This window comes from Micrasema longulum, unplaced genomic scaffold, assembly GCF_059751315.1.
Source record: "Micrasema longulum isolate JH-2025_06_02 unplaced genomic scaffold, ASM5975131v1 h1tg001694l, whole genome shotgun sequence".
Lineage (NCBI taxonomy): Eukaryota > Metazoa > Arthropoda > Insecta > Trichoptera > Brachycentridae > Micrasema > Micrasema longulum.
In genome coordinates this window covers 163,204-180,792 of record NW_028278872.1, presented here as the reverse complement: position 1 = coordinate 180,792, position 17,589 = coordinate 163,204, and the positions used below count along the sequence as shown (strand labels likewise).

The window sequence follows — 17,589 nt, the reverse complement described above, 5'->3', positions numbered from 1 at the left end:
GAAACGCCGTATATAAATAAATATACAAATACATTTATTTATATTTTTATATATCTTTAACTTTTTTAATCTTTATTTTCTATTGAATATGTTTTAACTTTAATTATAAAAATAAAACATTTTTTCTATTAGTTAGTAGTAAAAAATGCCATTTGGCCGTAAACCCATGTACAATTAACGTTATGTACAAAAAGTTAAATAAATAACTCGCTATCAGAAAATGGGAACCAAGTTGCGGTAGAGTGAGGTTTTAACACAAGACCCCTGATTCGAATGTCAGTGACACTTGCCAAGTAACCACAACTCGGTTTTTTTTTAAATGTCTTCTATTCGTAATAGGATTATTATATCAGAAAATTGCTTTGTTTCTTACGTGAAATTTATAAAACTTTTAATAAAAGCTTGCAAGAGGAAGTCAAAAGACTGAAAATGTTCTTTCTAATAACCTTTTGTTAAGTAGAACCTACTTAATTCAGCCATCTTATAGAACCGAGTTTAAATAAGGAGATTTGGTGACCGCAGGCTCTTAGCGACGTTATTTTAAACAAGAGAGTCGTAAAAATAACGCTTTGAAAAACTTTTAATTAACGACAACTTTGCTAATTCTTAGTGATCTGCTTTTGTGAAAGACAGCGGCAACCAACATAAACATTACGAAATATCTGAGAAAGGGTAATTTGTTTTCTGACCATCTTAACCAAACACAAATTCTGACATGATAATCTTGCTAGGGAAAGTACGAACAAAATGTCAGTTTTTTTATTTAATGATTATTTTTTAAATAAATATTTCACGTCAACCATGTCGCGAATCAAACCCGAGACCTCTTGCATGTGAGGCAAATTCCCGACACTACACCACGAGGCTGACCACATAAGATATAAGAAACAAAAATAAACTCAAAAGAACAAATAAAAAATTCAACATTTCCAAAAAAAACAGTACATCTAAGAAATTCTTGCAATTCATTTATAAATACTTTACTCTGTGAACTGACTGTGAACTGTGAACGATATACATATAGTAAGGATTGAATATATTTTTTCAATTTTGTAAAACATATATGAACGGCACTACAGAAGGAAAATATTATTGTAGTAATATCAATATTATTTGTAATTTGGTGATGCCTTCGTGTGAGGTATGTTTGGCAGGTATTAAAAAAAAAAATACGTAATATTTTAGCGAAAAAAAATATTGATAGATATTTGAACAGAGATAAAAAAAACCTCTTTTAAAGGGATAAAAATCCGTATTCCCCACTCCAAGTGGTTTTCTGTCATCCAAATATAGGTTTCACTAGCTGTTTGTCACACTGACGTAAAAGTACAAGATTGCCATGAATAAGTTAATCATCTATGTAACACGACAAGTATTACAGTCTCTTGTTGATTACTTTTACTACGTCGTAAACTGTAATCTCTTCTTCCCCTTCTAACTCACACTTGTCTCTCCATCAAACCAGCCTCCCCGTCGCACCTATATGACTCCTTCGAAATCACGTGACTATTTGTACACACAATCTCGCCCCTCTTAGCAATTCAGTGGGTTGATTCTGAATGTGTAGCGGGGGTACGGTAATTCAATCCACGTCGCTAACTCCAGTTTAGCGATGGTCAACGAGTTTAAATATTAAACGTTCACATTTCTTGGCGGGAGTATTTTTTATTTATCTACTGCCATCACCATTTTGTGGCACTATTAGCCAGAAACAAAAATTACGATATTTACGAATATTAATAGGGTATTTACAAAAAATATAACAAATAACTGTACAGAAAATACAACAAATCATTATTGTCATGTATTTTTTGTCTGTATATGAATTTGTAAAAGCCATGATGATAAAATCTCTAAAGGCATTATCATAATATTACAACAGACATGTAGAACATTTTACAGAAGGAAATATCTAATATGTCTAGGCATCCGCAGAGCTTATGACCAGTTTGAAGTTACCTAAGTAACAGGTAAAAAGCTTTGTGGATGCCTAGACTTCTATATTCCTTTCAGTAAAATGTTGTTCGGCCTCGTGGCGTAATGGTCAGTGCGTTTGCTTACCAAGATAGAGGTCTCGAGTTCGATTCCCGACATGGATGATACGAAATATTGATTTAAAAGGGTGTTTTTACACTAGAAGGTTTAATGGTCCCTGGACAGGTACCTGAAGCGTAAGACTTATCATCTTACCTTCGTGTAGCAAAAATCATCAAGATACGCTGCGATTGGTGTACCAATACAGTGCCCTATGCACCATCAGTTGCAGAAAGAGAATGACGATGATGATGATGAAAATTTTATTCACGTCTGTTGTATTATGTTAGTATTAACAGCTCCCAAGGGGGTAGAATCACAAACTCAAAACATTGTTAATCTCTAAAGGCATATTTATTTATAAAAATCTATTTGCTGTGCAGATAAAGTAACTTTATTATTCTCGATAAAAATATAAAAAAACAATCCTTACAATGTAATATTTGTTATCAATTAATTATTACTACATACTGATTTCTTTCTGTTTGTTTTTTTTTTTCAAAAGATTATTTTTTTGTAAAACATAACTTTTCCTTTAAGCTTAAGTTTTTTTCATCTTCGGAACTTCGTTTTGCTTCATGTGGGTATTTTTTTCCTGTAGGTAAATATTTGTGTTTTTTTAGATGTTATATTTTATTGAAATGATGTGAATTTTTTTGATGTTTTTAAAAAAAATATATGTAATTTTTCGACTACTGTTATTAGATGTATATTGTATATATTTACATTTCATTCCTACATAATATTAGTTGAAGTAAAAGATGAAGAGTTTATTTAAATTCATGTTTAGAAATTAAGTTATTTATTAAAAAGTAAATGGTGTATTTGTTGATACGGTTGACGGTTTTAATAAACGTTTGTACTAGTTAAAGATAATATGAGTTTAGTCAAACATCATCTAGTTAATTACTTATATTTAAATACCGTTCATTTTAAAAAACCCTGTCGATAAATTATCTATTCAGAGTCGCTAAGAAAACATATTTATGTCAGGGCATTCATACGCTCAAAATCGTAGCAACACCGCTATCCTAGTGTCTAGTCTATAAGGCACCGTACCCTTTCAGGATTCGGAATCGAATTTCTTAATAAGAAGATCAATGTGAAAGTTTGGTGTTTTTTATAGATTTTTAATATCTGTTAAAAGACTATCCAATGAAGCCAAACAAAATTACGAATCATATATTATGTGTATACCATATATTAAGAATATTGTGTGCTGGTTCTTTCAATCTCACTACGCCATGCAGTGTTCTATTCAATGATACACTCTCATTTGGTATACTTGTAAAAATAAAATAAAATAAAACAAAATAAAATAAAATAAAATAAAATAAAATAAAATAAAATAAAATAAAATAAAATAAAATAAAATAAAATAAAATAAAATAAAATAAAATAAAATAAAATAAAATAAAATAAAATAAAATAAAATAAAATAAAATAAAATAAAATAAAATAAAATAAAATAAAATAAAATAAAATAAAATAAAATAAAATAAAATAAAATAAAATAAAATAAAATAAAATAAAATAAAATAAAATAAAATAAAATAAAATAAAGTAAAATAAAATAAAATAAAATAAAATAAAATAAAATAAAATTTAAAAAAATAAATAAATAAAAAATAAAAAATTGAATTGATTTTTAAAAAATTAAACGAAATTGAATAAAATAAAATTTTAAAAAATACCAAAAAAAGTAAAATTATATAAAATAAAACAAAACAACGAAAAATCGTAAAAAAAAATATAAATAAAACAAAAATTCAGAAAAAGTGTAAAAAAGAGAAAAAATAATTGAAGAAGGTCAACTACCTAGGCGCAATAAATGATAATAAGAAAAGAATACGAAACTCCTGACTGTGTAGTTGAACAATTGAAAAAGTACGAGTATTTCTTATCGCAAAAGGAAACAGCTGTTCCTCTTCGTGGTACTTGTTTAGGGCATGGTGTCTCCATGCGTGAAGTGCCGGGTTCGATTTCCGACTGAAAACAACTCGTAAAAGCGTTTTGAATAAAATATTAAATATTTTGTTATTACGTATTTACTGACAACCAAAAAACCGAAACCTGGTTTAATGAAACAATGAGACCGTTGACCATCATAATTATACCATTTTTCGCACAGACGGTGCATAAGGCACTGCATCAAGCAAATGCGTCAAGTAAATGCAGCATCACTCTATCATCTGTTACAGAAAGGCAAGGTGCAAGTTCAATGACAACTAAATATTGCAGATTATAAACGCTCCCAGTAATGATAGGAGATTGCATTAACTACTGCACTGGAGGCAGAATATTCTCCAGTCGATTTCCTTTTTCGGAATTATTAACTGAGAGTAGCCGTCGAGTCCCCAACACTTATTCAGCATTCTGTTCTTTTTTTACACATAACTTTATTCGTCATCCGCCCGTACATAAACTATAACAAATAATCGAAGAGGTTTAGATAATCGAATATTTCGTTACCAGTTATTTTGTAACCAGTTGCAAACTATTCGATTATCCCCACACCCACAATCACTTATTATTTTCATGTTTTATGTATGTGGTAAAAAATATTGAAATTGGTCAATAGTTTTTCTTACTTATAATTGGTAACTATAATAAATAGTACAAAACAAATAAAATATATAATAAAACAAGCACTTGTGGATTTCTTTTATATGTTTATACTTTGTACTTACAATATGTTAATTGTTCAGTCAGTTAAAGGTAGTTATGAGATTACACATTAAATGGTACGTGTAATTAGTTAAGAAACAATACTATGATTAACTCCCCAGAGGGTAAAATAATGTTTTTGTCTACAAACATTTGGACAAACTAACGATTAATTTTTAACTTATCTTTAATAGTTATTTGACCAAAATGCAATCCTATAATTTGAGCATTTTACTAACGTTATTTAAAAATAATGTCACCTACAATAAACGTTATTTCTTCATCACAAAAACATAAAACATTTGAATGTTCATAAAATAACCAGTAATAATGTTGACAATATGACATTATTTAACTTGAGCATTTAAATAACGTTACTCAAAATAAGCGTTATTTTTTGCCAGCAAAAATATAAAATATTGCAGAAAGTATTAAATTACCTACTTACAACCATCCATACCAATATTATAAATGCGAAAGTATGATTGCTTGTTTGTTTATGTTTCCTTCACATCTCAACGGAGCGACCGATTGACATATTTTTTGCATATGGATAAGCAGGAGGGGGGAGAAGTAAAATAGGATACTTATTATTCATCCCGAATATAAAAAAGTACAATGAAAAAAGTAAGCAATATTTCAAAAATTAACAACATTATTTGAAAATAGGTAAGCGGTAAGGTGAGATGTCAAAAAGAATCATTTTGAAACTAATTATTCCCATTTATATAACAGATTTGCTTTATCTATGGTTATTTTGGTTTGCTTTTTGTTTTGGTTTTGTAGTGGGATTAAGGGTTTGTAAACTGAATAACGATGCTTTGTCGTCATAGACTAACGGATAGTCGTATTTTTTTCATTAAGATAGTTGGAGGACCGCCAATTGATACAAACTACTTTCTGTACCGAAAAACTAAATAATTATATGGAGAAAATTATTATCTCTAAATAATACCACGTGAGCGAAGCCGCGGGTAGAGGCTAGGATTATACGAGTATATTACAAAAATACTTTTTACTTTTACTTTTAGCATTTGAAAAATAGTTACTTACCCAAAATAAGCGTTATTTCTTCATCAACAAAAACTTAAATATTGCAATATCTATAAAATAACTATTAATAAATATTAAACAAATAAAATTATTAATTTCATTAATATATCACAACGTTGCACTTTTTATTAAAATTCAAAAATACTACACGTATTTGACACAGCACTGGTTTCATTTAAAACATAACAAGAGAAAATAACAATATTGCATCATTTATTTAATAAAGACTTGGAGATCGAACGGTGTAAATAACATTATTTTTAAACAATTAAAATAAAACAGTTGAATTTCCCGCCAGCTGACGTAAACGTCAAAATTCAAATCCCAAATTGGAACGTTCTCATTTGCCGCCAACCAACTACTGTATGGCACAAACTTTGAAAAGGAAAGACGTTACACGTCTGAACAAACTTCTTTTCGTAATCAGAATCCCCCACCTTTCTTATTCAAAATTGAATAATAACCCCTGTTGCAAACGGTCCCTTAAGTAAATACGAGCCAAAATCGCCCCTCAATCCAATGCTATAAGGCGCGCTATCGAGTAACATAATATGTCCGATAAAAAAGCTCACTGGTACTAATGATTACACGGTGTCAAGGATAAACGGTTTTATGTTAGGGGTGATAAAGCTCATTTTTGTGTGTATCGGGTAGAGAATACAGAAGAATAGCATCGAAGGTAGAATTTGAAAATGGAACGTACTCAATTTTTTTTACTTCCTTACGTCTTATTGTGTGCGTTTATGGGTGAAGTAAGCTGCGCGGTATTGTTCAATAGTACAGTGGCGTGCTTGAGTTTTCATTGTTTAAGGCTTTTTATTCATTTAAATATTAACGACCTAAGCCAATTATTTCTAGAAATATATAGGAACAATGAGAAAATGTACAAACAAAACATAAATATTAAGTGTTAACATAAGTTATGTCCTTTTTTCCAAATTTAAAAATGAGCACTAAAAGTAAAGCAAAATGGTAAAAATAATACGTCATTCGAAAGAAAATTTTAAGTTGTACAAAAAATGTGTTTGCTTTTAAGTTACACATATTATTTTATTTAATTACAAGCCTTCAAAATGGAACGTCACATGGACGAATATGAACATTTTCGACACCCCCATATGTTTGCTTTCAATCTAGGGAATAAAGCTGATATTTGTGCAGTGTACGATGAAGATGCTATGAATTGTTGACTAATTTGTTGTAAACAATATCAGTATGAAGAGTAAATAAAATTGTTATATTTTTTCACATTTTTTCCTATCTTCCTGAGATCACGTATCGACATATCGATAGAGCAGGCTTTGTAATACGTTGATAGATAAAAATGGTACAACAGTTAACCATACCGTCTTAGGAAAAGTCAAATGACGATTGAAAATCATGATCAAGTTGGCTTTTTGCTTTAATTGCGATTTGTATTTTTAGTCATTTTAAAGTGGCTGCTTTTTATTACAGAAGCCTATTTAAAATACGAAAGAGAAATTCTATAATTTTTATTTTGCATTGAACGCGGAGTAAAGTTTCGACGAAACTTATATATCGAAAATAAATATCTAAAGGTAGTAGAGCATACCGAGGTACATAAAAATAGTTGGAAAGGTAAGTATGCCTTCTAAGTACGTACCGATGAAGATAGCGTTTGTAATTGCGGCCCAGGGCCAATAAAATATTGCGGTGTAAAACCACCTTATAAACTAATATTTTATGTCGACCCTTCCAGGAATCTAACTTTGAACCTCCAACGGACTTATTTCCACTCAATTTTATTTTTCAGGACCTGGGAATTGCCATCGAGTCAAAAATACTCATCCAGTATTCCGGGTGTATTTTACACCTTGACCTGTATTCTTTATTCGCCCGGACACAAACAGAGATTATATTTGAATAACATGTTCTTCATAAAACTTCAAGCACAATGAGTTGAATTAAATGCTTTACCAGAGTGGAACTACAGTGCTATTCACAATGTTTCTAATAATTAGTAATAACTTACTTGTATAGTAAAATTTTAGTCTCCAGATGGATAAAAAGTAAAGTTTTGTTTGCTATGATTGAGGTCCGGGTTTGTCGAAAAATATTTGTTTTAAATGTCGTTTTACACTACAATTTTTCATTGTTACTGAACTGCCACCTTAAAAGTAAGACCTTAATTTCGTGATACAGATAATCGAAATTCGTCACATTTGATGAGCCAATGCAGTGCCTTATGTACCATCAGTTGTGAATACGTGTATGATATTTACATGTATAATGAAGCAGATTGCTCACCACATACCGGACACCTCAACAAAGAACTTAGGTCTCCTTGGCGTTGCCCACATTGAAAATGCTCGTTGCTGAACGAGATAAGCTGCCCAAAGAAGCTCACTGTAATATGATAGCTTTGGCATCTTTGTGCTGAAAGAAGCTAATCCAGAAGTATACAATATGTATTTTATTGGATTGAGGAAAAGAGGGAAGTGATTTTTTCTCTGACGGATTAAATTGATTAGACTCAATCAATTCGCCGAAATGATTACAAAACTTTTTAAAAGTCTTGAAATTCTTTTTGGAAGCCACCTGATCTGTACATCCGACAAGCTCCATTTGGTATTTATAGAGAGAGAAAAAAGGACAAAACCATCGGCTCTGTTCAGAAGATTGATTAGAATATCCATAGAAGTCTAGGCATCTACAGGGTTTATGATCTATCAATGGTTGGTTTAAGTGGCCGCTTTGCAACATTCACCATTCTGCCTGTATTTTAACATACATTTTTTTTTTAATTCTTCCGTCTGTCAATAAATCTTCGTCTCTTTTGTAATCTGTTAATACCTAATTTTAATCTGATTTTTCTTTTTTGGCTGTTTTTTTTCTTCTTTTTAAATAGCTCCACGTGTCATTACTGTCGCGCAATAACACGGCTCCTGATTCTAACGGTCGTCCGTCACCATCGCCACAGCGCACCGGTGCGGTGGCATATTGTAAGGAGCATAATAAAGGAGACGCGGAACAGGGTCGCGTGCTCAAGACAAACTAAGTAAAGGTAAGTCTGCCTGTCAAAACACCGTAATGGCCAGTCTACATCTGGCGAGTAATGAACTATTCAGGTAGATACTAAAAAAATACAATTATTTTAACCTGCTTACAGTTCGTAAGATTTTCAAGTATTTTTTGTGTTATTTAAATAAACGGCATTCTGTGTTTTCATATGAATACAGTAAAACCAAAAATGAAATGTAATGCAGCAATTTTTACGCATAAAATAATTAGGGGGATAAATAAATAAAAAAAGTATTTTCAAATTAAACCAACATATTATTACCAATAAAGAGACAGAGTCTTATAAATCACTGTACAAGAGGTATAATAAGTTGACTGGAGAAATCAAAGAAATAGAAAACCTGGAAATATTTTTAATATTTTGTTAAACATATGTTACTGAGATATTTTGATGTAAAATATTAATATTATTAGATGTTTATACTTTCTCATTTTATAGAGCATAAATAAATTAATATACTGAAAAAATAGAATCTATAAAATACAAACACACTAATTTATATTTCAAGTGCTAATTTTGGAGTTATTCATTATAATTTAAATTTAAATGAACCGGTTTTGTTTTTAGCCAAATATTTTATATTTTATTACTGACTGGTTCTAATATACAAAAGCTTCTTTATCAAAGTATAATTTGGTAATAAATTTCATCCTTTTTCATATTTTTAACAGTGTTAAGAAAATATTTACTCTAAACATATGGAAATACTAAGAAGGATTTTTGAGTCATGCGGTATTTTGTTTAAGTGAAGGTAAAGGATGAAGGATGAAGGGAATTAAAATAAGATTTACATTCGGTATTTCTATTTCTAAAACAAGACAATAATGAACAATGGGAAATATTTTTTAATTAATTTAGATTTCCTAGTTGTCTAACTTTTATTTTTATTTTCAACATATGAAACGTTTAATCTAGAGCTTCATTAGAATGATGATTATTTCTATAAAATGTTTTAAAAATTCAGATTTTAAAAAAATATTTTGGCTCCTTAACTATTACTAAAGTTTATTTTAAGAAGTTTTTTCTGGCAACAGAAAAAATGGCAGGATGACAATTTCGGGCAATGCATCAACAGGTGAGGGACATCTTGAGGAGTTTCATCGTTGCATAGGCAGCTGTCGATCTCGGAGAGTTTGAAGCGATTCAGGTAGCTCGTAAACCCACCATGACCCGTAAGCATCTGGGTGAGTTCACAGCCAGCATTCTGCTTTCTCCTGAAATCATAGGCATGAAAAATGGTATGGAAAAACATCATAGTTATACTTCCGGTAGTCTCACTCAAATAACGATCGTTCCAGAGTTGAAGGGTCCTGCTTCCTATTTTCTTTTTGGCAAAGCTGAGCGGAAAATCGGTGAAATTGGGGGCTGTCTTCTTGAGCGTAGCCTCCCGAGCCTTTTCGTCATCCTTTTCGTTGCCAAGGATTCCGCAGTGTCCCCGTATCCAGCCAATATACACGTCCCTGTGTCTGCATTGTAGCTTCTGAATATCTGTTTTGATGTCCATTACAATAGGGTTGACCGGATTTTGGTCAGTTATTGCATAGACGCCAGATAAGGATTCTATCAGGATTGTTATTTTCTTCCATCTGTTTTATGCTTCTTCAAAACATAGACCAGGGCTTCTCTGATCGCAAAGAGGTTGGCCTGAAATACGGAGCATAAATCACCGAGTAGTATTAGGTTGTTGAGGGTTGGAGTTCCTACCCCAGTTAGAGATTGACAGAAAAGACACGAGGTTTCTGCTTAATGCGTATTTATTACATGGCGAATAAGATACAGCACTTGGTTGTGTAGCACGAGCGCAGCAGCGATGATGGGTTGAAAAGACTGCACTTGAACTACATGCTGGAACTGAGTGACTTTGTCGAGCTGGTCTGACTGACTGAACTGAACTTGTTGGGCTGACTAACTTTTTAATTTATTACCAAAAGAACTTAAATTTAACTCACATTGTAACAAGAGCAAAATAAGAGAGTGGCTACTCGATCAAGAGTTTATATATGAATAGTAGCTTAGGTGTAAATATTATATTTTCTCATATATTTTCTTGTATTTCAAAAATAAATTTATATATTATTATTTGTATAAACATTTTATTCTGATCTTTCCGGCTGTTAATTTTTATATGTTATTCATTGTTTTTATAAATGTAAATAATATTATTAAGTCAGTATAAATATAATCTTCACCAACAAGCTACAAAAAGTGGCTTGGTGGGATTTTAGTTTTAGTAAAAATATAACAAGTGAAATTTTTTTAAATTGTAAATATGTATAATTATGCTATTAAAATAAAATAAAAAAAAAAAAAAAAAAAAAACTGACTTAACGTCCTGTGGTCTCTTTTTAGACCATATTCCTTTGTATTTCATTTCTTCATGGTAGGGACGATGTGAATGTACTGCAGAACAATGCTCCCGATTTATGTGCAATACTGTTAGAGTTGCATTATAATGTTGTATTGAATTCTAAGAAAATAATGACATTGCTTTCTTCGATCATCACACTATTTCAGGTGAAACGTTTTAGCACGTGTGTGTCATCGATATGAACTATGAATTCTACATCTATGTCCTTGTGACGGTCTCAGCATTTGCAGCCATCGCTCGAACAGGGGTGAATTTAATCGTGTGCAGTTCTGGTAGCTAATATAATGATACTGAAGTTATATTATTAATATATATTTTTTTATATATTTTTAATATTATATATATTTAAATTGTATATACATAGCTTTGGAACAGGTAATTTTGTATTAATTAAAGCCATTTTATATGTCAAATTGTTTGTGTTTACATCCTACTGTATCATTTTCAATAGCACTTTTAAAAAAAAATGTATTTTGTGTTGCAAATACTTTATGTGAACAAACCATTTTTTGTCAATAACAGTTTTTCCGCCGTACTTCGGCATTGAAACTGAAACTGAAAAATGCTGACTAAACGATATTTTCGATATGTTCATACTACGTACATTTCAAAATCAGTTTTATGTTTCAGTCAACATGTTAACAGTAATCATTTCTAATTAATATACGAGTATATTCCGTTGAAGGGTTGTATAAAACATACTGCGTATAACATTAGGCCGTCTACAGGTAAGAAGACAAAACAAGGCTGTTTTTCGATTCCATAAGAACTTTATGGTGCCACAATTTTATAGATCGTACGGTTAGTGTAATAGATAAAAGAAATATACCTCCACCAAATAGCACAAAATGACCTACACACTTATATGGACCAAAAATATTTTAAATTAGTACGATTTTATATATTTCTTAAATTAGAAAAAAGTTAATTGAATATAGAAAATCACATTTAAAAAAAAAAAGATTGTGTTCTTATGGTTTACCCAAATATTTCGATTTTGGGGGCATTTTCAACGAATTGTAATTATTGACATATTACAACAGAGATAAAGAACATTTTGGAGAAGGTTATATAGAATTCTAGGCGTCTATAGGGCTTATGACCTGTTATTGGCTGGTTTAAGTTGCCACTGAACACGTTGTGTAACATTCATTATTCTGCCCAAATTCTTTATCTCTGTTGTAATATGTTAATATTAACAACTCTTCAGGTAGTTGAATCCAGTTCCTGTCTAGAAAAATTTGAACAAACTCAAGACATTGTTTAATTTTAATTCATCTAAATTAGAAAGTGGGAATTAAGTTGTAGTAGAGTGGGATTCGAATCTTGGACCTCTGATTTGTAAGTCTGCGATAGTAGCCACAAGACTACAACCCGGTGCTCAAATTTTGTACTCAAATACCTAAAAATACGTTTGTTTTTAACTAAACGATGTCATAAAACTAGCATCCCTAATCTTTTTCAGCCACTAACTAAACATTTTAAGATCTTTATGGTACATATTGTTACTTGTTGATTCTGAAATTTTATTCCTGTTTTGAAAGTGTAAAACATTCACTTTCCTTCGTAGGATAGCAATAAAAATAATTATTACGCTGAATATTAATGCGCATGTGTTCGGGCAACAAATGACTGTTTTAAATTGTTTATTTTAAATGGCAATCATTTAATTAAGCTGGATGTTTTAGCCAGTATCAAATTGACTGTTTGCATAGGTATCATATGAACAAATTATCACCATCATATGAACAAATTATTACCATCGGAAATAACACACGAACTCAAGTTCCCACTAGGAAGTAGAATGAAGGCTAGACAATATAAAAGTAATAACACCCTCAGTTATTCAGTAAGTTTGGTCAGCTTCAGGATATTCATACAGCCGTTTACAGCATGTAGTTCTGTGCTCAGTTACATCTACGTAGTTACTTCATCTGTTGCTATATTTATTCAAGGTGTAATAAACACACTTGAAACTCTACATCGTTATCTTCTGTCAACCTCCAACTGGGTAGGAGCTCCTTTGCTTTTCACAAGCATATTTTCTACATTGGTTATCCCAGCGTGATTACGTAGGCATTGATTTCTGAGTGAATCACACAGTTTATTTATTTACGGAGAGGTGCCAAAGGTTTGAGGGATATTTTAACTTGAATGTAAGCATCATAAGTTCCATGTCAACAATTTAACAACGGTGTCGTATGAATTTTACGACCCGTTTAAAATTTAAGCAGTACTGTAGAAAAAAAATTGCACATTATTTCTGTTTTAAAAAAAATGTTTTCGTTACAGGTTGCGTTACATCGCTTCCTTGAGTAAACCCTGTCATCGCAATAAATTGCGATCTCACCCCAACTGCCTTCACATAATGGGACACAATAAGAAATATGTACTTAAGGAACTTATAGTCGGGGTTCGCCTACAATCACCCCAATACGGCTTTATAGGGTAACCAACATTTATCATTCATTTGACTCTTTGTGTAATGGCGGGCTAGTTGCCGAATTGAAATTTCAACTAACCAATAAAATAATTAGTGTATTTAAAAAAAAAATCAATACATATTTCTATGAAAAAAATATGTACGAAGCAGCGAATAACTAACTTTACTTAACTTTAGTAAATCAAGGTTCGGGAGAGAGGAAATAACAGGAGATATAGAGAGCGTTTAAAGAAGAGATAAAAAATGTTTTTTAGACATGATTGCTGTTTGAACATGCTTGATAGTGGAATGGAGAAGATTCTAAAGAATATTGATTACAACAGAGATGAAGAACATTTTAAAGAAGGTAATATTAGAAGTCTAGTCATCTACAGGGCTTATGACCTGTCATTGGCTGGTTTAAGTGGCCAGTTTACACACTATGTAACATTTACCATTCCACCCATATTTAAACATCCATATTCCTTCAATTCTTAAGTTAAAGTGCTGAAACTTTTATTTATGCGGGTGAGATTCATCTAATTGAATTATTTCACCTACATACTAGGCAACGCCTGAAAATCTTATTTTAAAAGTTTCTATACTTCTTCGTGTACTCAAGCTCTGTAGACGTCTAGACTTCTAATATTTCCTTCTCTAAAATGTTCTTCATCACTGTTGTAATATGTAAATATAAACAGCTCCTCAGGGAGTTGAATCCAACTATCACCTCTCAACACATGGCCAAAATATGATATCTAACCGAGCTTAACGGTGGTGAATAGGTCTCTGTTCGCATTGGCTCTACGTAATACTTAATTGCCGGTTATCATATCGGTCCAAGATATTCTTAACATTCTACGGTGGATCCGAATTTCAAATGCTTCAAGGTGGTTTATAATATTAACTTTAAGAGTCAACGCCTCTACACCGTACAGTAAGACAGACCATAATATATAACATTTGACCATTCGTTGTCTCAGCAAAAGGTTTTTTCCTATTGTCACAAAGAAGATTTTTCATTGAGTTAAATTTTGTTTGGCCCGCTTTTATTCTGCATTTCATCTCAGTATCGGGTTCCAGATTCTCAGTGATAATACTGCCAAAGTACCTAAACTGTTTCAGTCTCACAATATTGACACTTGTAAGTTGAAGATTTACATTTGGATAACACTCGGGTAAAAACTATAACTTTATTTTTGTTTCCATTTATATTTAAACCAAAATGTTTACCGACGGAGTCAATCTTATCAAGCAGTTCTCGAAGGTCGTCTATATTGTCTGCAATTAGAACTGTGTCATCTGCATATCTAATATTATTGATGGCTACACCATTTATCATCAGTCAGCGCTTCTTTGAGGACCAAGTCAGAGTACAGGTTGAACAAAGTAGGTGAGAGAACACAACCCCGTCGGACCTCTCGCTGAATTGGAATATACTAACTGTCTGTTGAAATTTTTCATTTAATTCAGTGGATACTGTGTTTTTAATGGATGAAAATTTCAATTTTTCAATGTTCATTTTCTTAAGAATATACTTTTTGCAAGATTTACAGGAGAGCAAAAACAAATATATTGAAATACAATAAACACAATATGTCAAGCAATCCTACTGAATCTGATAGCTTCACAAACAAAATTCAAGCATTTTTTTTGCTTTCTGTAAACCTCCCAAAACTCAGTTTCGATAGTATACGTAGGAACCGTCAATAGCATCATAATTTTTTATTCAGCACCCAGTGGTGCATAAGACACTGATTTGTAAACAAAATGCAGAAAAATTCGATCATATACTACATAAAGTTACTGCTTACGCTCCAGGAACAATAAAACATTGCACTTTAAACAACCTTTTAAATCAATATTTTACGTCCACCCTGCCAGGAACTGAACCCTAGACTTCAAGAATTATCGACGAACGCGCTAACTACTACACAACAAGACGGACTTACCTACACTCGGTTTACTCATTCGCTTTTTGGTACCATTCATTAATCATTACTTTATTCACTAATTAGTTTTCCTGTTAATTGTATTCGTACATTGATTAAAAGTTCACTTTAAAAGAAAATCTTGTGGATTTTAACGTGCTTAAGAACATTTTTCAATTTAAGGAACATGTGAAAAAATGATTATTATTATATTTGAAGCACTACTAACTTTGTGGTTATTCATTATAATAAAAAAATAAAACTTTTTTGTTTTTAAGCACTATTTTTTTTTCCACCGACCGGTTTCAAAGCTATAGATTTTTTTTTTTAATTGTGGTCAAAGCAAAGTTTTTCATTTGATTTTATTTAATTGAATCATATTAAATTACAATTTTCCTATGTAATGCATTTTTGCTCAACACAAGTTTTTCATCTGAAGAGCTGAAATGCAGTGAACTCAACAAAAGTGTAAAAATAAATTGAAACAAATTTTAGTATGTTTTATTATTAGTTTCGTAAATTTCTAATCGCGTTATGGTCCCGTGGTAATATTGTGGACTCAGGGACCAAAGGTCCCAGTTTCAAATCCCGCTCTATCACAACTCGATTTCCATTTTCCAGTACAAGTTATTTACGACTTATAGGAAATGGTCTGAAAATTTAAATATTTGAGTAAATAATTAGAACTTAAGTTTTTTTTAATTTTGTGGCTCAAAAACTACTACGTTTATTTTTTTTTTAGTTGTTCGCAAAAGCCAAATCGTAAGTACGCCAAAATAACCCTTGACTAAATTAAAAATTCTCCATCTTCCCAAAAATCAAAGGATGGTAAAACAGAAGAAAAATGGATGTTCAAGCATATATATAATAGAGATGGAGTTTTTTTTAAATAAGAGATTTTGATATCAGATCACAATAAAAATTTACAATCAAAGAATTGAAGAAATGTAAATGCACTTAATCATATGAGGCAAAATAGAGGGTTGACAAGGTGTGGACAGAAGAGAGATATCCTGGCTCCCAAACAAATGCAAGCTTATTAGAACAGTCGAAGCGCTGTTCACACTCTTAGGTGATAGTCGACGTTGCATCGGGGGGACCTGACATGACACGCAAAGAAGAAAATTTTATAAAGTATGCAAAGTAATAATTTTGACTACTAAATAACGTGTGCCAACAATTAAGAACATAACTGGAGAAATGGATGCCCCTGTATTTCAGGATGATTCTGCGCCTTGCCATCGGGCTCGTTCTAGGATTGTGCAATTTTTAAAAATGCGTATTGATATTTACCTTATTGCATTTAACATTTTTGAGACTAATTTTGGTGTTTTTCTTCATCAGGTATCGCAGCTCCAAGAATCATTAAGACTTCATTCCCCATTATAGCCAGGAAATAGCCCGGATTTGAACATACTAGAAAATCTATATATGGGGGAAAAAATAGGAAGAAATCTCCGAAAACGGTGCAGGAGTTAAAAATTGTAAAAGAAAAAAAATGTATGAAGAAATTTTTGCAGAATTTTTGAGTAAGCTGTACTAATCCATGCCAAGGCGAATAAATATAGTGATAAAGGCCAAAGGCGGTCACACAAAATATTAATGCTGTTCTAATTAAATAATAAATATTTTTTAAAGATGCTTAAGGGTGTTTTATTTACTAAATCAATGTTTTGAAAATTCAATATTTCAGTTTAAAGCATAATATTTGAAGAAGTTTTTTATTCACTTTTCAAATGCTTTTTGTCTCGAATAGAAAAACTCTCGAAACTTTTTTTTAATGTAAAAAATAGTGTTTCATTAAAGTATACATATAGGTAAACGTATAAGCATAAAATAGGAAAATGTGATTTAAATCAAAAATATCTACTGTCATTATAAAACGATATGGCCTTAACGTATGGTCACACTAAAAACACGACAGTTCTTTACTAAACCATTCTTTTGGATAGTGATATTGTGGACATGATTCAGTCATAAGTAATAAAGGAACTTTTCTTTGAGGCTATGCAAATAATGTAATATGGTATTATTAAGCTCTTTGAATCACCTTATATTACAAAAAAGTCTT

At 31.3% G+C, this 17,589-nt stretch overlaps 1 long non-coding RNA gene across 6 annotated transcripts in view; it reads left to right on the top strand.

Moving 5' to 3' along the window:
* The window catches only part of LOC148274294 (uncharacterized), a 155,971-nt gene extending 138,811 nt beyond the window's left edge, over positions 1-17,160 (top strand). For 2 of the 6 annotated variants that reach the window (XR_015824333.1, XR_015824334.1), the window contains 3 exons: positions 8,624-8,779; positions 13,458-13,613; positions 16,863-17,160. This is a non-coding gene — a long non-coding RNA (uncharacterized LOC148274294). The other 4 variants (XR_015824332.1, XR_015824336.1, XR_015824331.1 and 1 more) reach the window with 4 other exon arrangements.
* The last annotated feature ends 429 nt before the right edge of the window (positions 17,161-17,589 follow it).